Genomic DNA, 26,081 nt, shown 5'->3' on the forward strand with positions numbered 1-26,081 from the left:
TGTCATTTAAAATGTGAATGCTACATTTGTTTAAAAAAGGCATCAAAATTAAACCACCATGACCATTTTTGAGATATGAGCAGTTTTGAGCACTGAGCAGGAAAAACACCAAAATTAAACCACATTTTTTTGAGATATGGGGGGGGGGGGTACTCTTGTATGAACACTGAGCACTGAAATGTTGAACACAGAATTTCAATATTTAATCATTTGTCATAAAATGTGTATTAATTGGGCTATCTTTTAGAATACCCTACCATTTTTTACATTCACAGTGTATGTGTATGGGTCGTTCATAAAAGACCCCCATTGAAAATCTACAGTGGTAGGGTATTCTAAAAGAAATCCGATGTGCTCTCAGGTCCCACAAAAAATGTGAAAAAATGATAAAAGTCTCTATCCGAGCCCCTAAGCTTTATGCTTGTTTTGAAGTATTTCAAAAATTATTTTCTTAAAATATTCAATACATGTAAATGCATAGACATACAATTATCCAAATAGATTAATTAATGTTCAATATAAGAAATATTTTTTGAAAGTATAGTACACAAAGACATGTAATTGTTATAAATTGATAAATTATATAAAAATAATACTTTGGAAATTGCAATATGAATATTAAGATAAAATGTAATTTTAATAATGGTGCTAAAAATATTATTGACATTGAATATTCCAGATTATGATAAAATTTGATGCATTCTTGATGTTGAACTATTACAATACAAACTAATCAAAACAAAGTATGACTCAATTAGAATTTAAATCATTGAATTCATGCATATTGAAATTCACAAAATAAATGTACTTATTATTGACATTGAATTTTACAAAATGAACGTAATTAGTATTGGCATTTTAATTGCATGGATATTGTCATCAATTTAAATCAGGCACGTTGTCATATTAGCTGACATTGACAATTTAGCTGGATTCTCATCAAAATGGATACATCACTTATTATTATAACAACATATCCCTGTCAAATTTGTGACGTCAACAGTTGTGATGTATTTACAAATATGTGAAAGCAGGTCTCCGAAGAAGTGTTCAATATCTTCTTTTTGTCCTGTGTATCACAACACCCAACTTGAGGTGTGTAGTGAAATTGATCTAGATACCTTTGAAAAATGCATATAGCAGAAGAGGTGAAATTAGGATGACTAGATACAAAATTCAAAATAAATTATTTATTGCACAAAATATAAACTGTTTTATTTGTTAGAAGGAAGCAATTTAGTTTTCTAAGATCCCTTCCATGGATACAACTTGCAATGGTATGGGAAAGTATGTCCAATGGATTATCCCAGTGTTTGAATGAATGGATAGTTTAAATTGTTCAAATTTAACCCCAGATAATGTACCATATAAATTCTTTACATCAGTACAATGTTGGTATAATAAGAAAATACCTAATGTAAAAAACAAACAAACCAAAGCTCATAGAAGGTAAAAGCATAACACACAATTCACCCGGGGGTCACTTCCATTGTGGCATGTACACCATCCGCGATAATCAACTTTTGAAAAGCACCCTAAACAAGGATTTAACCCTTGACAAAAGCGATACCCTAAACAGGGATTTTATTCCTTGCATCAAATTTCATACCCTAAATTTCATTTCGCGTATTAGCAATTGCAATTTTGATACCCTTTTTTCCTTTTCTTCATGTTTTTGACACCCTAACCGCGTTACGCGCGTATCGTGCATATCCATGAAAAACTACCCTTTTTACGCGTTTTCATTATCGCGGATGGTGTACAGGCCACAATGGGAGTGACTCCCCCGGGACAATTCAGTAACATGTCAAGATTGATGGAAAAATTGAAGAAGTATTCGCCATCGCAGTCAGTGTGACATCAAAATCGATCATTGCCAGGTCATCTGGTTCATGCTATCTGCATTCGGAACCATGATCCAAATGATCACAACACAAAGTCAATGGATTGCTAACAGGATACATGCAAACCAAGCGTGAACCACCAACTAAGGTGTGGCATATTTACATGTACTACAGTGGCAAAAATATCTGGTCTTGTTTAAGTATGAATGTGAACTGCACAATTATTGATGTCAAATCTAGATTTGCACAATTTTGCAAAACATCTGTAAAATGATTAGCCTTACTTTAGAGCTCTTTTGCTATACTCGCGCAAGGTCCTGCCCTTTGGGCTGGGCAGGGTTCGAATTCGGCTGTATCGCATAGCAGTTTGCTCCACATTTTGAAGTAACTGCTACCCAATTTTGCATTTGTATAGCACTTTTTATAGTGCTTTAGTATATGGAAGTATCCTGATTATGATGAATTAGCCAAGAACTGCTACACAAAATTTTTAAACGAATTCGAACCCTGGGGCTGGGCTCAGGCTATGCGCTTGCTAAGGTATGTGAGGGCCACAGACTGCGGCTATGAAATGATTACACTGGTTAATGACGTTTATGTCCAAGGGCTTTGGAAAGCTTTGAAAAACTGCCAATACCATGTGTGGTCTTGAATGGAGCTGAAAGCTGGACATCATGCAGGATAGAAGAAACAGAATCGTGGCTTCAGAGACAGACCAGTACACCGGGGGGTGCAGTTTTTTACATTTTTTTGGGACAAAAAAGATCCACATTTTGGGAAGGAAGTCCACTTTTAATAAAATTGCCCCCCCTTTAGACAAAAGTCCACTTTTTCAAAATCAGCACCCCCCAAATGAAATCCTACTTACGGGCCTGTTCAGAGATGTGGGTTTGGAGTAGATTGTTAAGCATTACCTGAAAGAAAAAAAGAATTGATAAAGTATCATACTGGAACAACACCATTTAGATGGGAAAGGTATAGATGAGCAAACAGATGGGTTATCTGTGACATTCCGAGGCCCATGACACTTCACAAATTCTAGAAGAGAAATGGATGGTTTATTGGACAGAAAGATGATCCACAAAGTAATTTTATTGAAGAATTAACACCCACACTCACACCCCCACACACAAACAAACATAATTTTGTATATGCACACACACACCCCTACACACACATACATGTAAAACGTAAATTGGTTGACAATAAATTAGCATTGGGTAAATTGTCATGAATTTCCATCAAATTGATATTTTGCCTGTCTCTCTCTCTCAGTCAGCCTTGTCAACTCATCTCTTTGTATTAACCCACACTTGAGATGTTAGATGCATGACAGATTCAACAATTCTTGCAAAATTTTCAAAATTTTTAAAATTGAGCAGTTTCCACGTTTTAAATCTGGTTAAAAATAATCAAATGCATTGCAATGAACATAAGCAGGCATATAATATATTTGTTCAGTGGTTCTACATTTTCAGATGAAAATTTTGTACAAATTGTGGAAATATTTAGTTAAATTGTACCGCAAACCCTAAACATTTTAACATGCAAATCTTGTGCTGTACGTCAGGGACATGAACATCTCAGCGCTGCCTCATTGCTGTCAGCTTGTGTTTGCCAAAACATTCCTATTTTAGGAACATGGGAAAAATTGTCTTATCTTGATGAAAAGACGATGGATGGCCTCCAAAATGGTTAGGAAACTTGGGAAATTATGATAGTCATAGAGCTATGTTAATGTGATGAACACTTAGTGTATGGTAATTATGTTTCGTCTGTGAGATTTCCTGTCAAAGTTCATCAATCTGTAGATTTTTCATCTATATGTGTAAAATTAGGAGATTGAAAGAATTATCTTACTGTGCATTGTGTGATCACAGTGTGGTGTGACAGTGATACAGGTATTCATGTGATGGTACATGTAAGTGGGCCTCTGAAATGGTTGCAACATAAGAGTTTTTGCTGTGCTTAATGATTCTCATTTCAATATTTGTTGTACTGTCTATATGCTATAAGTATCAAAGTTCTTGACTAATGTGCAAGTAGAGACTTTTAATTCTATCGGATAAAGAATATAGGGCCTCCCAAATGATGTGAATTGCTCTCCTACTATTTGGTTTTAACATTTCCATGAATTTTGAGCATGTATCTGATGTGGGAAAAGACAGTGGCCTCAAACTCAAAGATGGTTGAGAAATGGGGGATTTCTTTAGATGTGAATGTATCGTGCCAGAGGAGATATCATGCACTTCCCACAATGCATTTCTTCCATTTCAATTTTCTGTACTGATTTGCTAGTACAAAAAAGTACCTTAACATAGAGCACTTCCAGATCTGGCAAAATATAATATATCTATTTCTTGACTATCAACCCAAGTTTAACCAGTCTATGAAAACAAAGGGAACCAGTACAAAGTAATATGAGTGTCATTTGCTGTACTGAGGTGGTGCATTATGTTGCAAAGGATTCTGGGAAGGATAAGATATCTTGCTTGGTGTCATTCATTATGACTGTGTTCAGTATGAGTTGCTTAAAGGTAAACTGGCATTGAAGTTGTTGATCAATTGGGAAGCAGTATATCTATTTGAAATAGACCAACCAACGTATACATGAAGAGTTCAAATGAAAAATGCTATTTATCAATTTTTCTCTCTATGAGGTATGTAGGCAAATTTTAAAATATAACTTGTCAAATATAAAGAAAATTTAAGAAGAGAATATGTGCTGTTTTTTATCTTAGTTTTAAAAATATACATTGGATTTTTTTTTCAAAATGGAAAAACATAAAGCTAGCATTATAGGGTAGATGACTAGATGTTGAGCGGTCTTAATGCAAAAAGTTATATTACCACGGTAAATACTACAGTTACGCACAGTCACACATGCTGGCAAAAAAATCAAAAGTCATCACGCCATGTTCATTCAATTGAAATTCCCACTGTAGGAAATTACATAGTTCTCTAAGAATGCATTTCAAGCAAGAATATGATTTACTTAGTGAAATTCTACCATAATTTGGCAATTAACTGGTTTAAGTTAGAATAAGTTTAGAGATTGTGACGGCCAACATTCAAGTTTTAAGCTTACTCACATGATACAGGCAAGAAAATATTGCATTTTGGTTACTTTTTCATTGAAAAAGTGGAGGGGGCATTTGTTAGAGGCGAGGCGTTTATTATGTGTTGTCTGCACGAGTTCCTGAAAAACAAGCACACATGTTTTTCCTATTCCTTGAATGACAGAAGTGTACTATTTTAAGAGAAACTAAAAGTCATCTTGTCTAAAGGTGCGTTGGCCTGTTAACTGGATGAGGGAAGTGGGAATATCTAGGCTAGATTTTGACGTTGTGATGTCTTCTAGTGCATTTATATGTATGTACGACTAGTTGGAGTTAACTACTAAAACACAAGCTGTAAACATTTCTAAAAATAAGTATTGGTGAAAAGTCATGTTGTCTGTTTAAAGACTGAGACCTTTTCAAAAACATCTTGGATTATGTGTTCTAGATTTTAAGTTGTGATGTCTTGATGTAAATTAGAACACTTTAAGGTTTCTCATTGTTAAAATGTGGAAATTATGTTATCTTGGAATATATACAGATTGTACATTACATGCAGAAAGGAAGATAGACTTTTCAGCATCATTGACATGAAATATTCCTGTGCATGGATATTTTGGGACAGGCAAGGATTTGCAAAGATTTTATGCTTGTAAATAATATTTAATATACTATATTTAAATATAATTCATGATAATTTCCTGCTGCAGGAATGAGGGTTCTTTTTGAATTGTGAATATTTCATGCCACAAAAATATATTGAGCAAGTATATTTGTCTATTTTAAGATTATAAACGGCCCTTTGAAAGTGTTCTAAGAAAAATGAAAGCTTGTTATAATGTTATTAGACAGGGCTATGTGCATCTTGAAGGGATCTGTTATGAAATTCAAATATTGTAAAGATATATTACATGCATTGTATGGGTTGCAGTTGTGGGGTAGGGGTGTCTTCTATCCGATGATCCAGGGGTGGAAATCATGTTGCCGTGCCCAGGGGCCGGCAAAAGGTGGTAAGTCAGGCCATATACCAGCAAAATTCTTTTCAGCCACTTCTTGACAAATCAGGCCTATAGTCCCCCCCACACACACACAAACATATCATTGATATCAAGCTGAATTGGTGCTAATGGTAGGTGCACTCAGTGGCAACTTAAATCCCAGGTGGGAGTAGCCAAGCAATTTTGGGAACTTTGCTAAATCACTGACTGGCAAAATAGATTTCTAATATTAGAAGAAAAAAAAATAGTTCAGTACTTCTATATTTTGTTGGCAGTGGAAGTATAGTAGTAAGTGAGAATTTGAACAATATAATGCAAGAAATATTTATCTGCAAGGAAGTCTCATGTATTTATAAAGCAACACATGTTACTGCATAATATTGTCTACTCATAAACCTTTTAGCAATTGGGTATAAATATTACATGTTCTTTTAAAAGCACAAAAATTTATAAAATTGTGCTTTATAAAGAAAAGCTAAGCAACTTGTGCTCCATGTGATATGCATGCACAAATGTCATTGCCTTTGTCAAGGTCATATATATACTTCAGTGGATTCTTGAGATGAGAAAAATGAATTGTTGCATGTTTGCTGATGAATCACATCTTTTTCATGCTTTAGATTTCGGTAGTGTTTCTTCTGGTCAACACAATTTGGTTGCAATGGCCATGCTTTATCATCCCATTATCTCATTTTAAATTAATAAGATAGGGAGCATGTCGGAAAGAAATGTAGCTTTAAAATATTACCTGTATTTGTTATGCATGGACTTGAGATATTAACCCTGTTCTGGATAGAAACGTTTGTCATGAGTAACAATATTAAATATTTAATGGCTGCATTTACATGTTTTAGCACCCTCTCAAAAGATAATCTACAATTTGACTAAACTTGATCAATTTTTATGAAGCACATCTTTCAGCTTTGTAGCACACATGGGAATGAAGAACATTTAAGAATCAATATTTGATATTTGTTTTGGTAGCTTATCTTTCAGTGCTGATACATGAGAAGCAATTTTGAAAGTTATTTTGATCAAAAGTTGATGACTGTCTTATCATTGTGTTGTCCCATAACGTTGCACACATGAGAATTGTAACATCATGATAGAATGCTGATGATAACAGTTTTCTTAAAGCATCAAAATTCTTTAAATGTTAACCTTCAAAGCAGAGAATAAGAGAATGAATTGGCCCCAAGGTATGATTAAATATTTAGTATGGTATATCATGGAAGTAGTACTTCCATGGGTATATGTAAAACATTTTACTGTGCAGTAGTAAGTGACAACCATGTATATGTGTATGATTGTTTGATTCATTGCTATCTACAGTAGATAGCAATGTGAACATGTCAAAGTGAATCAAATAAGCTGTGGCTGCCTATGGCATCATTGGATGTATGTTTCATGTATTGTGGTAATGATACTAACTATAATATAGGTCTATCTTTGAAGGAATCCAAATTTAATGTTAAGCATCAGAGCTATATTCTGCCCTTTTGAAATGTCAAAGTCTTAGCAAGGACCATTCACCTAAGCTAAGATACGGCTTAACAGGACCGGCCATGTTTATAAATTTCTTATTGCATCATTAACTCGTAATGATTTGTGAAGTCCTCGTCTTACGCTACATTAAGTGAGTTAGTCTCCGTAAACAGCCGGCTTGGTCTTCAAATTGAGAAAAGAAGCCTGGGAGATTTATTGCAGCAGAGATGCTGGAGTGAATTGGAATATGTGGTCACACAATTAAGCCAAAGGCCATATGTGGGGATTTGAATTGTGATTCGGTAATGAACTGGCATTTCTGTACACAATAGTATAAGTGTTTACCTGCAACCTACAGTAAATGCAATCTTTTGCTAAAATTCTAATTGTGTTCCTTCATAGAGCAGACATGTTGAGAATTTATTCAGGAAATATCAGTTGTATTTTAATGATGAATACGTACGTGTAGACTGTGTAAAATGCATAATCCAAAAATATTTGTCTTAATCCATACTGTTTGAATATTATAAACTCACAACCTATCCGCATTTATGCATTAGGTACAATTGGCATAATCACCCAAATGACACAGATATTTGACTTGCGTAAGTTTAATGGGTCATGTAAGTAAGTGAAGACCAATTTTGTACCTGTTTGATAAAAACAATGAGAATGCATTTTTGAATAGTCACATTTTCAGCTTACCAAAATTAATCCAGGAGTTCACCAGCATGATGCAAATATATAGCAAATAGTACGTCATACAGAGCATATATTCCAATATATGCACATAATGTGATGATATGAATTGTTTTAGTGTAATTGATTCATATACCATGCATTTAAACATGTGTTTTGGGATGGATGCAGGATGCTTAACACTTACTGCTAAGCAAAATATGCCCAAACTTATGAATATTTCTAAACAAACTGCTCCTGGTCATAGTCAAACAAAAGTATTTATTAAAACTTCTCATCTCCTGCATAAGATATCTCTGCTTGCTGCCATCCCCCAACCTGTTGCTGAATAACCAAGTTATTCATGATGATACATTCATGTGATACAGACCCAACTCAGTACAATGACATATTGTGCCTCAGAGGTAGTCATCATCAGTGATCCGACTTCATGTCTTGGAGATAAATCAGTAGCCTTGGGCTTAGTTTGATGCAAAGAAATTCATAATCTGTACTAGTCAGATGATTCATAATTGCCTGAAATATGCAGTACAATTGGGATGGTGAAATTGTTACATTGAGTCTGCAACAAAAGCGCTGCATTATATCCGGAGTTCTTTGGATTTTAAATAGGTCAAATTTTACGAGTGATTTCCAATTGCATTAGAATTCCGCTTTGTATACATAATTTAATGTATATCTGGCTAGATAGCAATGCTTCATTTCACTTTTCATATAGTTTAGGAGTTGGCCTAGATAAGGAGTCTTCAAAATTCTAATGTTTCATGTAATTTTAAAGTGAATTTCTTGAAAATTCTTGAAAATGAAAATGTTTGGTCTGTGTGTGCAAAATTAAGGTGATCCTCCCTCTTCCTCCATTCCCCTTCTTCATCACTTCAGGTGGTCCTCGTTGTTATCATCACTCTCATTGTCATGTGATAAGCACATGCGGTCCTTATGTCCTGAAGTATTTTAGGACTTGTTTGACAATAATTAAGATTTTATCGATACATTTTGGTGTCAGTAATTTGGGTATTTGCACTATGAAAACAGAAGAACTTGACATCTCTTTATGCCAACAGGGTATCAGCAAATAGTGTGATACAGAATGTTAGGGATGATACTGACTGAAACTGATTCTAAGTAAACATTACAGCTCAACAACGTGTCATAGATTTAGGATTATCAAAATATTATCCTTAATATACAGATATTCTTGATGCTATCATAGTACGTGTTACATGTAAATAGGTGTTCATCATCCTCATTATCGATGACATAATGTCTTGGGGCTAGACTCGTATATCTATAGGTTTAGTTTTGCACTTTATATCGCAGAGTTCATATTGGCATGATGATTCATAATTGCCTCCCAAATAGGCTATAATGAGTTGTTACATCAGGTGTTAGAAATGTGTACCGCATAAGCTATAAAGGGATGATAAATATGACATGGAACATGGGTTCTGTACATGTTTGTAGAAGGTTGTTCTAACCTGGTGATTAGGTTTATCAAATTGCCAATTTAAGATTGGATGTCAAGAGGTTAGCGTAACCAAGTCTTCAATATAACACACTTTTATATTCCGTGTTTGCAAGATAATGGAGTTGGAAATGCCACCTTCAAAACTCTAGCTTTAATTTGTTCCTTGCAAGTTTTCATTAACAATCATTACACTGTAGATGACTTTGGTCAACTGAACAGAAACTGTTAAAATATTATTCCAAATCACCCTTTACCAGGTTTATTTTTCTTGCACAATATAAGATGCATATTTCAAATATTGCTTTTATATATACATGGAGTGCCATTTGTCAATCATTCATGTCTAGGAAAGACAGTTGCTACTTTTTATAAACAACACATAGATTTTGAAGTATGTTCAATGAACATTTCAAGTACTTCTCACATACAAAACAAAAACACACACAAAAAAACCCAGTTTTGACACCCAAAGAATCTTTTCTAGTTCATATCGGCAAAACTAATGAACATTAAATTCATTGAATATGCACTGTATGTCGGTATGTACCCCATCACTTGATTGCAAGTTGCAACCTTAACCTAAAAATACAGGTCCTTGTTTTGTTTTCAAGTGGTTTATTAAAGACGGTACGTTTGTCAAACAGTCGGTGGGGTGATGGATAGGTAAGCTTAACCACTCACACTCCTTCATAAGAGCGCATCAGTAGCAACGGAATTGATTGATTTTAGAAAATGTCAGAATCTAATGTTGCATGACCATATTTGAATTATAATATTAATTTAAATGAGTACAAACATACCTATATGTCTAGTGGTTCTTGTAAAACGGTTTGATATTGTGAGAGGAATGGGAGTATTGGGTGAGTTTACATATTTGGGGAAGACCTGTAGTTGTGCGCAAGGTATTTATTGAGTGCTGCATGGTGGCCCCTGGCAGGCGGCAAATACAGGTAGGTAAGCCTTATCTATCCTATGTCTTCATGCAAATTTTGTATTGCCTGACCAGACATGTTATAAACTTGACATTTTGTGCCATGCAGGGCATAGGCACTGACTTGAGTGACTATGGATCTGGCATTTTGTAATATTAAGTAAGCTATACTGAATTGTAAGAGAGGAACTATGTGTAAAAGTAAGTGGTTGCCGACTCAAGAGTATACTGTTTGTATGGATGTGAATATTGCTATCTTCAGTAGATAGTAATGTTGGCCATGCTGTGAATTGCACATGGCTTGAGTGTGAATGCACAAATGAATGGAGGTGTATGGGGTGGGTGTTGATCTGTCTCTCTGCTCATTGACAGAATAGATTGACTGATGTGAGGAACATGTATTGTGTGTAATGGTATTTCTTGTGTTAGAATTATTTAAGTAAATCTAATATTTTAGGTGCATAAAACATGTGGAAAGTTCAATGAAAAAAAAAAAGCATACATGTGGAAAAATGACTTCCCTCACCGAGTCAGTCAATGATTAAATGTCAATCAATACCAACCATGTACATATTTTTAATGTGCCTGTGAACAAAATCAATAGGCTTGTAAAAAGTTCAATATGATTACTAATGGTTTGAAGACAAATGCAATTATCCTGACTACGTTATTAACACTTATGACTTCAAGCTTTTCAAACCCGACAATTGCAATTATCAATATTAAAAGTTGCATATAATCATGTAATAGAAAGTAATCATAAAATAAGCACAAACTTAGACTTGGGTTTTGTTTTAATGTAGAAAAAGTAGAACTTGAAGCAAAATCTTTGGCTTGGGACTTCATTGTACCTAAGTCATTGGGCGCATCCAGATATTTTTGGCTCTCCCCCTAAAGAAGACATGGGAAAATCTTAATCTTTTTTAAGATCTGACCTCGTAAACAATGAGGTCAGATCATAGCCAGTAGTAGTACATAGAGTATCATGCCCACGGATTTCATCACAGTCTTACCTTAGCACGCTGGTAAGCAGCGTTTGAGATGGTGTTAATCGATAGTCGATAACCGATAATCAATGATCAATCAGCTATGAATATTTAATTGGATTCTAAAATAATGATCACAGACGCTCATGTTCAAATGTGTGTGTGTGGGTGGGTGGGGGGTGTATACCCCTCGCATGTTGGTGCTCGCAATTGCTGAGGCCGGCTATTTACCCCTAAAGAAGACATGGGAAAACTCAAACTTATTGGGAATCCCATGTCTTCTTTAGGGTAGGTGCCGTTAATTTCTGGAATAGCCCACGGTCTGCCCCCCCCCCCCCAACTTCATAATCAGAAGCTTTTCCCACCACGCTAGTAGATGCCATTGTAAAGTAGTGCTAGAGTTGGTGCGGTGGGGGAGAATATATAATTACAGATAGTCGATACCCGATAATCAATGATCAATCAGTTATAAACGTTCAGTTAAACCCAAACACGCAAATGATGATCAAGGAATCGCTAAGGATGATTTCCTTCTGGGTAGTGGGGGGGGGAGGTGAGGGGGTATTGATAATCGATAATCGATAATTGATTATCAATGATCGATAATCAATTATCATTTATCGATAATCAATCATTAATTTATCCATATTCAATGTTTGAAAATGTATAGGCCTCCGCAACCGACAAAACTAGGAATTGCTAAGGCTGATCTCCTGGGGGGTTGGGTGAGGGAATTGATAATCGATTATTGATTATCGATTATCGATTATCGATAATCAATTATCGATTATCGATGATTAATTATCCATAATCAATCATTAGTTTATCCATATCCATTGTTGAAAAATTTATAGGCCTCCGCAACCGACAAAACTAGGAATCGCTAAGGATGGTCTCCTTCTGGGCATTGGGGGGTGAGGGGAATTGATAATCGATAATTGATTATTGATTATCGATTATCGATAATCAATTATCGATTATTGATAATCAATCATTAGTTTATCCATATTCAATGTTTGAAAATGTATAGGCCTACACAAACGCCAAAGCGGGATATCTGCATTAATTTGAAAAAATGATTTTCTCCAAAGTGCTATAAAAGCACACTCTTTGATCATTTCTATGCACATCGTATCTCTTGCAACCTGAAGGAACGAAATTTGTTTCCGTTTTGAATTTAAACAGCTTAAAAATGACATTTTTAAGTAAAATGAGGCTCAAATATTTTGTTCTGAATTGGAAAATCTCTGTTGGTATAAAATGAAAACTATTACTGATTTTGATGGTAAATTTCAAACTTTTATATATCAATCATCATATCCGTGGGCACGTGGTACTGTATTTTGAAAGCCATCCGAATTTCCATTTTGACAAACGGATAACAGCAAAAATAGTTTTAACATTGTCATCTATGGAAGAAAAATCACAAAACTGCCTTTTTCTCAAGAAAAAAATTGGGACTCGAAAATAAATTTTCTTCAAAATTGTTTTTAAAATCTTTATATATGCTTAATAACTTAAAAAAAAAAAAAAAAAAAAAAAAACGAAAAAAATTCAAAGCTGATACTCCATGTAAATGATTACCCCCCCAACCCAAACCCTAACCCTAATGCTACTCATAACCCTAATCCTAACCCTGACCCTAATTTCGTGTACAAGTAGGCCTACATGATAAAGAAATAAACAAACTATATTGGAATATTGGACACTAAGACAATAATAGCCTCATACACCCAACTCCGCCTGCTGCTTTCACTTCACTCTTTAATCCCTGTTATGAAACTGTGACAGAAGATTGATATACAGCCTCTCAGAGCGTCCGAACTTTTGTGTCACGTGACCCTGCCTTATATGGGCGCATCCAGATATTTTTGGCTCTCCCCTAAAGAAGACATGGGAAAATCTTAATCTTTTTAAGATCTGACCTCGTAAACAATGAGGTCAGATCATAGCCAGTAGTAGTACATAGAGTATCATGCCTATGGATTTCATCACAGTCTTACCTTAGCACGCTGGTAAGCAGCGTTTGAGATGGTGTTAATCGATAGTCGATAACCGATAATCAATGATCAATCAGCTATGAATATTTAATTGGATTCTAAAAATAATGATCACAGACGCTCATGTTCAAATGTGTGTGTGTGGGTGGGTGGGGTGGTGTATACCTCCCTCGCATGTTGGTGCTCGCAATTGCTGAGGATGACTTTTACCCTAAAGAAGACATGGGAAAACTCAAACTTATTGGGAATCCCATGTCTTCTTTAGGTAGGTGCCGTTAATTTCTGGAATAGCCACGGTCTGCCCCCCCAACTTCATAATCAGAAGCTTTTCCCACCACGCTAGTAGATGCCATTGTAAAGTAGTGCTAGAGTTGGCGCGGTGGGGGAGAATATATAATTACAGATAGTCGATACCCGATAATCAATGATCAATCAGTTATCAACGTTCAGTTAAACCCAAACACGCAAATGATGATCAAGGAATCGCTAAGGATGATTTCCTTCTGGGTAGTGGGGGAGGTGAGGGGTATTGATAATCGATAATCGATAATTGATTATCAATGATCGATAATCAATTATCATTTATCGATAATCAATCATTAATTTATCCATATTCAATGTTTGAAAATGTATAGGCCTCCGCAACCGACAAAACTAGGAATTGCTAAGGCTGATCTCCTGGGGGGGTTGGGTGAGGGGAATTGATAATCGATTATTGATTATCGATTATCGATTATCGATAATCAATTATCGATTATCGATGATTAATTATCCATAATCAATCATTAGTTTATCCATATCCATTGTTGAAAAATTTATAGGCCTCCGCAACCGACAAAACTAGGAATCGCTAAGGATGGTCTCCTTCTGGGCATTGGGGGGTGAGGGGAATTGATAATCGATATTGATTATTGATTATCGATTATCGATAATCAATTATCAATTATTGATAATCAATCATTAGTTTATCCATATTCAATGTTTGAAAATGTATAGGCCTACACAAACGCCAAAACGGGATATCTGCATTAATTTGAAAAATGATTTTCTCCAAAGTGCTATAAAAGCACACTCTTTGATCATTTCTATGCACATCGTATCTCTTGCAACCTGAAGGAACGTAAATTTGTTTCCGTTTTGAATTTAAAAAGCATAAAAATGACATTTTTCGTAAAATGAGGCTCAAATATTTTGTTCTGAATTGGAAAATCTCTGTTGGTATAAAATGAAAACTATTACTGATTTTGATGGTAAATTTCAAACTTTTTATATCAATCATCATATCCATTGTAAGCACGTGGTACTGTATTTTGAAAGCCATCCGAAGTTTCCATTTTGACAAACGGATAACAGCAAAAATAGTTTTAACATTGTCATCTATGGAAGAAAAATCACAAAACTGCCTTTTTTCTCAAGAAAAAAAAATTGGGACTCGAAAATAAATTTTCTTCAAAATTGTTTTTAAAATCTTTATATATGCTTAATAACTTAAAAAAAAAAAAAAAAAAAAAAAAAAAAAATTCAAAGCTGATACTCCATGTAAATTATCCCCCCCCGAACCCACACCCTAACCCTAATGCTACTCATAACCCTAATCCTAACCTGACCCTAATTTCAGTGTACAAGTAGGCCTACATGATAAAGAAATAAACAAACTATATTGGAATATTGGACACTAAGACAATAATAGCCTCATACACCCAACTCCGCCTGCTGCTTTCACTTCACTCTTTAATCCCTGTTATGAAACTGTGACAGAAGATTGATATACAGCCTCTCAGAGCGTCCGAACTTTTGTGTCACGTGACCCTGCCTTATATGGGCGCATCCAGATATTTTTGGCTCTCCCCTAAAGAAGACATGGGAAAATCTTAATCTTTTTAAGATCTGACCTCGTAAACAATGAGGTCAGATCATAGCCAGTAGTAGTACATAGAGTATCATGCCTACGGATTTCATCACAGTCTTACCTTAGCACGCTGGTAAGCAGCGTTTGAGATGGTGTTAATCGATAGTCGATAACCGATAATCAATGATCAATCAGCTATGAATATTTAATTGGATTCTAAAAATAATGATCACAGACGCTCATGTTCAAATGTGTGTGTGTGGGTGGGTGGGGGGGTGTATACCCCCTCGCATGTTGGTGCTCAGAATTGCTGAGGATTTGACTTTTACCCTAAAGAAGACATGGGAAAACTCAAACTTATTGGGAATCCCATGTCTTCTTTAGGTAGGTGCCGTTAATTTCTGGAATAGCCCACGGTCTGCCCCCCCAACTTCATAATCAGAAGCTTTTCCCACCACGCTAGTAGATGCCATTGTAAAGTAGTGCTAGAGTTGGTGCGGTGGGGAGAATATATAATTACAGATAGTCGATACCGATAATCAATGATCAATCAGTTATAAACGTTCAGTTAAACCCAAACACGCAAATGATGATCAAGGAATCGCTAAGGATGATTTCCTTCTGGGTAGTGGGGGGGGGAGGTGAGGGGGTATTGATAATCGATAATCGATAATTGATTATCAATGATCGATAATCAATTATCATTTATCGATAATCAATCATTAATTTATCCATATTCAATGTTTGAAAATGTATAGGCCTCCGCAACCGACAAAACTAGGAATTGCTAAGGCTGATCTCCTGGGGGGTTGGGTGAGGGGAATTGATAATCGATTATTGATTATCGATTATCGATTATCGATAATCAATTATCGATTATCGATGATTAATTATCCATAATCAATCATTAGTTTATCCATATCCATTGTTGAAAAATTTATAGGCCTCCGCAACCGACAAAACTAGGAATCGCTAAGGATGGTCTCCTTCTGGGCATTGGGGGGTGAGGGGAATTGATAATCGATAATTGATTATTGATTATCGATTATCGATAATCAATTATCGATTATTGATAATCAATCATTAGTTTATCCATATTCAATGTTTGAAAATGTATAGGCCTACACAAACGCCAAAACGGGATATCTGCATTAATTTTAAAATATTAATTTCTCCAAAGTGCTATAAAAGCACACTCTTTGATCATTTCTATGCACATCGTATCTCTTGCAACCTGAAGGAACGAAATTTGTTTCCGTTTTGAATTTAAACAGCTTAAAAATGACATTTTTCGTAAAATGAGGCTCAAATATTTTGTTCTGAATTGGAAAATCTCTGTTGGTATAAAATGAAAACTATTACTGATTTTGATGGTAAATTTCAAACTTTTATATATCAATCATCATATCCGTGGGCACGTGTTACTGTATTTTGAAAGCCATCCGAATTTCCATTTTGACAAACGGATAACAGCAAAAATAGTTTTAACATTGTCATCTATGGAAGAAAAATCACAAAACTGCCCTTTTCTCAAGAAAAAAAATTGGGACTCGAAAATAAATTTTCTTCAAAATTGTTTTTTAAAATCTTTATATATGCTTAATAACTTAAAAAAAAAAAAAAAAAAACGAAAAAAAATTCAAAGCTGATACTCCATGTAAATGATTACCCCCCCCCCCCCCGAACCCAAACCCTAACCCTAATGCTACTCATAACCCTAATCCTAACCCTGACCCTAATTTCGTGTACAAGTAGGCCTACATGATAAAGAAATAAACAAACTATATTGGAATATTGGACACTAAGACAATAATAGCCTCATACACCCAACTCCGCCTGCTGCTTTCACTTCACTCTTTAATCCCTGTTATGAAACTGTGACAGAAGATTGATATACAGCCTCTCAGAGCGTCCGAACTTTTGTGTCACGTGACCCTGCCTTATATGGGCGCATCCAGATATTTTTGGCTCTCCCCTAAAGAAGACATGGGAAATCTTAATCTTTTTAAGATCTGACCTCGTAAACAATGAGGTCAGATCATAGCCAGTAGTAGTACATAGAGTATCATGCCAACGGATTTCATCACAGTCTTACCTTAGCACGCTGGTAAGCAGCGTTTGAGATGGTGTTAATCGATAGTCGATAACCGATAATCAATGATCAATCAGCTATGAATATTTAATTGGATTCTAAAAATAATGATCACAGACGCTCATGTTCAAATGTGTGTGTGTGGGTGGGGTGGGGTGTATACCCCCTCGCATGTTGGTGCTCACAATTGCTGAGGACGGCTTTTTACCCCTAAAGAAGACATGGGAAAACTCAAACTTATTGGGAATCCCATGTCTTCTTTAGGGGTAGGTGCCGTTAATTTCTGGAATAGCCCACGGTCTGCCCCCCCCCCCCCAACTTCATAATCAGAAGCTTTTCCCACCACGCTAGTAGATGCCATTGTAAAGTAGTGCTAGAGTTGGTGCGGTGGGGGAGAATATATAATTACAGATAGTCGATACCCGATAATCAATGATCAATCAGTTATAAACGTTCAGTTAAACCCAAACACGCAAATGATGATCAAGGAATCGCTAAGGATGATTTCCTTCTGGGTAGTGGGGGAGGTGAGGTGGGGTATTGATAATCGATAATCGATAATTGATTATCAATGATCGATAATCAATTATCATTTATCGATAATCAATCATTAATTTATCCATATTCAATGTTTGAAAATGTATAGGCCTCCGCAACCGACAAAACTAGGAATTGCTAAGGCTGATCTCCTGGGGGGGGTTGGGTGAGGGAATTGATAATCGATTATTGATTATCGATTATCGATTATCGATAATCAATTATCGATTATCGATGATTAATTATCCATAATCAATCATTAGTTTATCCATATCCATTGTTGAAAAATTTATAGGCCTCCGCAACCGACAAAACTAGGAATCGCTAAGGATGGTCTCCTTCTGGGCATTGGGGGGGGGGGGGAGGGGGAATTGATAATCGATAATTGATTATTGATTATCGATTATCGATAATCAATTATCGATTATTGATAATCAATCATTAGTTTATCCATATTCAATGTTTGAAAATGTATAGGCCTACACAAGCGCCAAAACGGGATATCTGCATTAATTTGAAAAAATGATTTTCTCCAAAGTGCTATAAAAGCACACTCTTTGATCATTTCTATACACATCGTAACTCTTGCAACCTGAAAGAACGAAATTTGTTTCCGTTTTGAATTTAAACAGCTTAAAAATGACATTTTTCGTAAAATGAGGCTCAAATATTTTGTTCTGAATTGGAAAATCTCTGTTGGTATAAAATGAAAACTATTACTGATTTTGATGGTAAATTTCAAACTTTTTTATATCAATCATCATATCCGTGGGCACGTGGTACTGTATTTTGAAAGCCATCCGAATTTCCATTTTGACAAACGGATAACAGCAAAAATAGTTTTAACATTGTCATCTATGGAAGAAAAATCACAAAACTGCCTTTTTCTCAAAAAAAAAAAATTGGGACTCGAAAATAAATTTTCTTCAAAATTGTTTTTTAAAATCTTTATATATGCTTAATAACTTAAAAAAAAAAAAAAAAAAAAACGAAAAAAATTCAAAGCTGATACTCCATGTAAATGATTACCCCCCCAACCCAAACCCTAACCCTAATGCTACTCATAACCCTAATCCTAACCCTGACCCTAATTTCGTGTACAAGTAGGCCTACATGATAAAGAAATAAACAAACTATATTGGAATATTGGACACTAAGACAATAATAGCCTCATACACCCAACTCCGCCTGCTGCTTTCACTTCACTCTTTAATCCCTGTTATGAAACTGTGACAGAAGATTGATATACAGCCTCTCAGAGCGTCCGAACTTTTGTGTCACGTGACCCTGCCTTATATGGGCGCATCCAGATATTTTTGGCTCTCCCCAAAAGAAGACATGGGAAAATCTTAATCTTGTTTAAGATCTGACCTCGTAAACAATGAGGTCAGATCATAGCCAGTAGTAGTACATAGAGTATCATGCCTACGGATTTCATCACAGTCTTACCTTAGCACGCTGGTAAGCAGCGTTTGAGATGGTGTTAATCGATAGTCGATAACCGATAATCAATGATCAATCAGCTATGAATATTTAATTGGATTCTAAAAATAATGATCACAGACGCTCATGTTCAAATGTGTGTGTGTGGGTGGGTGGGGGGTGTATACCCCTCGCATGTTGGTGCTCGCATAATTGCTGAGGATGGCTTTTACCCCTAAAGAAGACATGGGAAAACTCAAACTTATTGGGAATCCCATGTCTTCTTTAGGTAGGTGCCGTTAATTTCTGAATAGCCACGGTCTGCCCCCCCCAACTTCATAATCAGAAGCTTTTCCCACCACGCTAGTAGATGCCATTGTAAAGTAGTGCTAGAGTTGGTGCGGTGGGGAGAATATATAATTACAGATAGTCGATACCGATAATCAATGATCAATCAGTTATAAGCGTTCAGTTAAACCCAAACACGCAAATGATGATCAAGGAATCGCTAAGGATGATTTCCTTCTGGGTAGTGGGGGAGGTGAGGGGTATTGATAATCGATAATCGATAATTGATTATCAATGATCGATAATCAATTATCATTTATCGATAATCAATCATTAATTTATCCATATTCAATGTTTGAAAATGTATAGGCCTCCGCAACCGACAAAACTAGGAATTGCTAAGGCTGATCTCCTGGGGGGGTTGGGTGAGGGAATTGATAATCGATTATTGATTATCGATTATCGATTATCGATAATCAATTATCGATTATCGATGATTAATTATCCATAATCAATCATTAGTTTATCCATATCCATTGTTGAAAAATTTATAGGCCTCCGCAACCGACAAAACTAGGAATCGCTAAGGATGGTCTCCTTCTGGGCATTGGGGGGTGAGGGGAATTGATAATCGATAATTGATTATTGATTATCGATTATCGATAATCAATTATCGATTATTGATAATCAATCATTAGTTTATCCATATTCAACGTTTTAAAATGTATAGGCCTACACAAGCGCCAAAACGGGAGATCTGCATTAATTTGTTTTTTTGATTGTCTCCACAGCGCTCTAAAGGTACACTCTTTGATCATTTCTATGCACATCGTATCTCTTGCAACCTGAAGGAACGAAATTTGTTTCCGTTTTGAATTTAAACAGCTTAAAAATGACATTTTTCGTATAATGAGGCTCAAATATTTTGTTCTGAATTGGAAAATCTCTGTTGGTATAAAATGAAAACTATTACTGATTTTGATGGTAAATTTCACACTTTTATATATCAATCATCATATCCGTGAGCACGTGGTACTGTATTTTGAAAGCCATCCGAATTTCCATTTTGACAAACGGATAACAGCAAAAATAGTTTTAACATTGTCATCTATGGAAGAAAAATCACAAAACTGCCTTTTTCTCAAGAAAAAAAAAAAATTGGGACTCGAAAATAAATTTTCTTCAAAATTGTTTTTAAAATCTTTATATATGCTTAATAACTTAAAAAAAAAAAAAAAAAAAAAACGAAAAAAAAATTCAAAGCTGATACTCCATGTAAATGATTCCCCCCCCCCGAACCCAAACCCTAACCCTAATGCTACTCATAACCCTAATCCTAACCCTGACCCTAATTTCGTGTACAAGTAGGCCTACATGATAAAGAAATAAACAAACTATATTGGAATATTGGACACTAAGACAATAATAGCCTCATACACCCAACTCCGCCTGCTGCTTTCACTTCACTCTTTAATCCCTGTTATGAAACTGTGACAGAAGATTGATATACAGCCTCTCAGAGCGTCCGAACTTTTGTGTCACGTGACCCTGCCTTATATGGGCGCATCCAGATATTTTTGGCTCTCCCCTAAAGAAGACATGGGAAAATCTTAATCTTTTTAAGATCTGACCTCGTAAACAATGAGGTCAGATCATAGCCAGTAGTAGTACATAGAGTATCATGCCTACGGATTTCATCACAGTCTTACCTTAGCACGCTGGTAAGCAGCGTTTGAGATGGTGTTAATCGATAGTCGATAACCGATAATCAATGATCAATCAGCTATGAATATTTAATTGGATTCTAAAAATAATGATCACAGACGCTCATGTTCAAATGTGTGTGTGTGGGTGGGTGGGGGGGTGTATACCCCCTCGCATGTTGGTGCTCGCAATTGCTGAGGACGGCTTTTTACCCCTAAAGAAGACATGGGAAAACTCAAACTTATTGGGAATCCCATGTCTTCTTTAGGGTAGGTGCCGTTAATTTCTGGAATAGCCCACGGTCTGCCCCCCCCCCCCAACTTCATAATCAGAAGCTTTTCCCACCACGCTAGTAGATGCCATTGTAAAGTAGTGCTAGAGTTGGTGCGGTGGGGGAGAATATATAATTACAGATAGTCGATACCCGATAATCAATGATCAATCAGTTATAAACGTTCAGTTAAACCCAAACACGCAAATGATGATCAAGGAATCGCTAAGGATGATTTCCTTCTGGGTAGTGGGGGGAGGTGAGGGGTATTGATAATCGATAATCGATAATTGATTATCAATGATCGATAATCAATTATCATTTATCGATAATCAATCATTAATTTATCCATATTCAATGTTTGAAAATGTATAGGCCTCCGCAACCGACAAAACTAGGAATTGCTAAGGCTGATCTCCTGGGGGGTTGGGTGAGGGAATTGATAATCGATTATTGATTATCGATTATCGATTATCGATAATCAATTATCGATTATCGATGATTAATTATCCATAATCAATCATTAGTTTATCCATATCCATTGTTGAAAAATTTATAGGCCTCCGCAACCGACAAAACTAGGAATCGCTAAGGATGGTCTCCTTCTGGGCATTGGGGGGGGGAGGGGGAATTGATAATCGATAATTGATTATTGATTATCGATTATCGATAATCAATTATCGATTATTGATAATCAATCATTAGTTTATCCATTTTCAATGTTTGAAAATGCATAGGCCTACACAAACGCTAAAACGGGATATCTGCATTAATTTGAAAAATGATTTTCTCCAAAGTGCTATAAAAGCACACTCTTTGATCATTTCTATGCACATCGTATCTCTTGCAACCTGAAGGAACGAAATTTGTTTCCGTTTTGAATTTAAACAGCTTAAAAATGACATTTTTCGTAAAATGAGGCTCAAATATTTTGTTCTGAATTGGAAAATCTCTGTTGGTATAAAATGAAAACTATTACTGATTTTGATGGTAAATTTCAAACTTTTTTATATCAATCATCATATCCGTGGGCACGTGGTACTGTATTTTGAAAGCCATCCGAATTTCCATTTTGACAAACGGATAACAGCAAAAATAGTTTTAACATTGTCATCTATGGAAGAAAAATCACAAAACTGCCTTTTCTCAAGAAAAAAATTGGGACTCGAAAATAAATTTTCTTCAAAATTGTTTTTTAAAATCTTTATATATGCTTAATAACTTAAAAAAAAAAAAAAAAAAAAAAAAAAAAAAATTCAAAGCTGATACTCCATGTAAATGATTACCCCCCCCCCCCCAACCCAAACCCTAACCCTAATGCTACTCATAACCCTAATCCTAACCCTGACCCTAATTTCGTGTACAAGTAGGCCTACATGATAAAGAAATAAACAAACTATATTGGAATATTGGACACTAAGACAATAATAGCCTCATACACCCAACTCCGCCTGCTGCTTTCACTTCACTCTTTAATCCCTGTTATGAAACTGTGACAGAAGATTGATATACAGCCTCTCAGAGCGTCCGAACTTTTGTGTCACGTGACCCTGCCTTATATGGGCGCATCCAGATATTTTTGGCTCTCCCCTAAAGAAGACATGGGAAAATCTTAACCTTTTTAAGATCTGACCTCGTAAACAATGAGGTCAGATCATAGCCAGTAGTAGTACATAGAGTATCATGCCTACAGATTTCATCACAGTCTTACCTTAGCACGCTGGTAAGCAGCGTTTGAGATGGTGTTAATCGATAGTCGATAACCGATAATCAATGATCAATCAGCTATGAATATTTAATTGGATTCTAAAATAATGATCACAGACGCTCATGTTCAAATGTGTGTGTGTGGGTGGGTGGTGGGTGTATACCCCTCGCATGTTGGTGCTCATAATTGCTGAGAATGACTTTTTACCCCTAAAGAAGACATGGGAAAACTCAAACTTATTGGGAATCCCATGTCTTCTTTAGGGTAGGTGCCGTTAATTTCTGGAATAGCCACGGTCTGCCCCCCAACTTCATAATCAGAAGCTTTTCCCACCACGCTAGTAGATGCCATTGTAAAGTAGTGCTAGAGTTGGTGCGGTGGGGGAGAATATATAATTACAGATAGTCGATACCCGATAATCAATGATCAATCAGTTATAAACGTTCAGTTAAACCCAAACACGCAAATGATGATCAAGGAATCGCTAAGGATGATTTCCTTCTGGGTAGTGGGGGGGGGGAGGTGAGGGGGTATTGATAATCGATAATCGATAATTGATTATCAATGATCGATAATCAATTATCATTTATCGATAATCAATCATTAATTTATCCATATTCAATGTTTGAAAATGTATAGGCCTCCGCAACCGACAAAACTAGGAATTGCTAAGGCTGATCTCCTGGGGGGGAGTGGGGAATTGATAATCGATAATTGTTTATTGATTATCGATAATCGATTATTGATTATCGATTATCGATTATCGATAATCAATTATCGATTATCGATGATTAATTATCCATAATCAATCATTAGTTTATCCATATCCATTGTTGAAAAATTTATAGGCCTCCGCAACCGACAAAACTAGGAATCGCTAAGGATGGTCTCCTTCTGGGCATTGGGGGGGTGAGGGGGAATTGATAATCGATAATTGATTATTGATTATCGATTATCGATAATCAATTATCGATTATTGATAATCAATCATTAGTTTATCCATATTCAATGTTTGAAAATGTATAGGCCTACACAAACGCCAAAGCGGGATATCTGCATTAATTTGAAAAATGATTTTCTCCAAAGTGCTATAAAAGCACACTCTTTGATCATTTCTATGCACATCGTATCTCTTGCAACCTGAAGGACCGAAATTTGTTTCCGGTTTGAATTTAAACAGCTTAAAAATGACATTTTTAAGTAAAATGAGGCTCAAATATTTTGTTCTGAATTGGAAAATCTCTGTTGGTATAAAATGAAAACTATTACTGATTTTGATGGTAAATTTCAAACTTTTATATATCAATCATCATATCCGTAAGCACGTGGTACTGTATTTTGAAAGCCATCCGACGTTCCATTTCCACAAACGGATAACAGCAAAAATAGTTTTAACATTGTCATCTATGGAAGAAAAATCACAAAACTGCCTTTTTCTCAAGAAAAAAATTGGGACTCGAAAATAAATTTTCTTCAAAATTGTTTTTTAAAATCTTTATATATGCTTAATAACTTAAAAAAAAAAAAAAAAAAAAAACGAAAAAAATTCAAAGCTGATACTCCATGTAAATGATTACCCCCCCAACCCAAACCCTAACCCTAATGCTACTCATAACCCTAATCCTAACCCTGACCCTAATTTCGTGTACAAGTAGGCCTACATGATAAAGAAATAAACAAACTATATTGGAATATTGGACACTAAGACAATAATAGCCTCATACACCCAACTCCGCCTGCTGCTTTCACTTCACTCTTTAATCCCTGTTATGAAACTGTGACAGAAGATTGATATACAGCCTCTCAGAGCGTCCGAACTTTTGTGTCACGTGACCCTGCCTTATATGGGCGCATCCAGATATTTTTGGCTCTCCCCTAAAGCAGACATGGGAAAATCTTAATCGTTTTTAAGATCTGACCTCGTAAACAATGAGGTCAGATCATAGCCAGTAGTAGTACATAGAGTATCATGCCTACGGATTTCATCACAGTCTTACCTTAGCACGCTGGTAAGCAGCGTTTGAGATAGTGTTAATCGATAGTCGATAACCGATAATCAATGATCAATCAGCTATGAATATTTAATTGGATTCTAAAAATAATGATCACAGACGCTCATGTTCAAATGTGTGTGTGTGGGTGGGTGGGGGGGTATACCCCCCTCGCATGTTGGTGCTCGCAATTGCTGAGGCCGGCTTTTTACCCCTAAAGAAGACATGGGAAAACTCAAACTTATTGGGAATCCCATGTCTTCTTTAGGTAGGTAGGTACCGATTAATTTCTGGAATAGCCCACGGTCTGCCCCCCCCCCCCCAACTTCATAATCAGAAGCTTTTCCCACCACGCTAGTAGATGCCATTGTAAAGTAGTGCTAGAGTTGGTGCGGGGGGGGAGAATATATAATTACAGATAGTCGATACCCGATAATCAATGATCAATCAGTTATAAACGTTCAGTTAAACCCAAACACGCAAATGATGATCAAGGAATCGCTAAGGATGATTTCCTTCTGGGTAGTGGGGGAGGTGAGGGGTATTGATAATCGATAATCGATAATTGATTATCAATGATCGATAATCAATTATCATTTATCGATAATCAATCATTAATTTATCCATATTCAATGTTTGAAAATGTATAGGCCTCCGCAAACGACAAAACTAGGAATTGCTAAGGCTGATCTCCTGGGGGGGGTGTGCGGAATTGATAATCGATTATTGATTATCGATTATCGATTATCGAT

The 26,081-nt window shown here is 35.8% G+C and overlaps 1 protein-coding gene across 1 annotated transcript in view; it reads left to right on the forward strand.

The window, feature by feature from the left end:
- Nucleotides 1–26,081, forward strand: part of LOC140153427 (uncharacterized) — a 250,788-nt gene that overhangs the window by 7,589 nt on the left and 217,118 nt on the right.

Source organism: Amphiura filiformis, chromosome 1 (assembly GCF_039555335.1).
Source record: "Amphiura filiformis chromosome 1, Afil_fr2py, whole genome shotgun sequence".
In the NCBI taxonomy this organism is placed as follows: Eukaryota; Metazoa; Echinodermata; class Ophiuroidea; order Amphilepidida; family Amphiuridae; genus Amphiura; species Amphiura filiformis.